Consider the following 383-nt stretch of genomic DNA (forward strand, 5'->3'; position numbering starts at 1 on the left):
TGCCTCAAAGACATCAGAAGCACCACAGGCCTGGCGTGAGCAATCTGGTGTCTGGACACAAACTCAGGCAAAGAGGCAGGGGAAGGGAGCCCCAATCGAAAAAGAACACACAACGCGTGCCGGGTGAGAGCTCGTGATGGGTAGGAGGAGAAACAACAAAACCCAGCTTTCCCATCAGATGATACAGCTAGGAGACTAGAGGACTGCACATTATTTTGCGCTGGTTGCTATACTGAAAACGGAAATCACATAATCCTGTTCCAGGGGTCTTAGAAGGATTGGGGGGGGGGATTTGGGATTTCAATAGTGGTAGGTTGGGGGAGGGATGTCAATAGTGGTAGGGTATGGCTCTATGGCATTATGGGCTCTTTTGGGGCAGGAAT

The sequence above is a fragment of the Gekko japonicus genome, unplaced genomic scaffold, assembly GCF_001447785.1.
Source record: "Gekko japonicus isolate JY-2015 unplaced genomic scaffold, Gekko_japonicus_V1.1 scaffold459, whole genome shotgun sequence".
NCBI lineage: Eukaryota > Metazoa > Chordata > Lepidosauria > Squamata > Gekkonidae > Gekko > Gekko japonicus.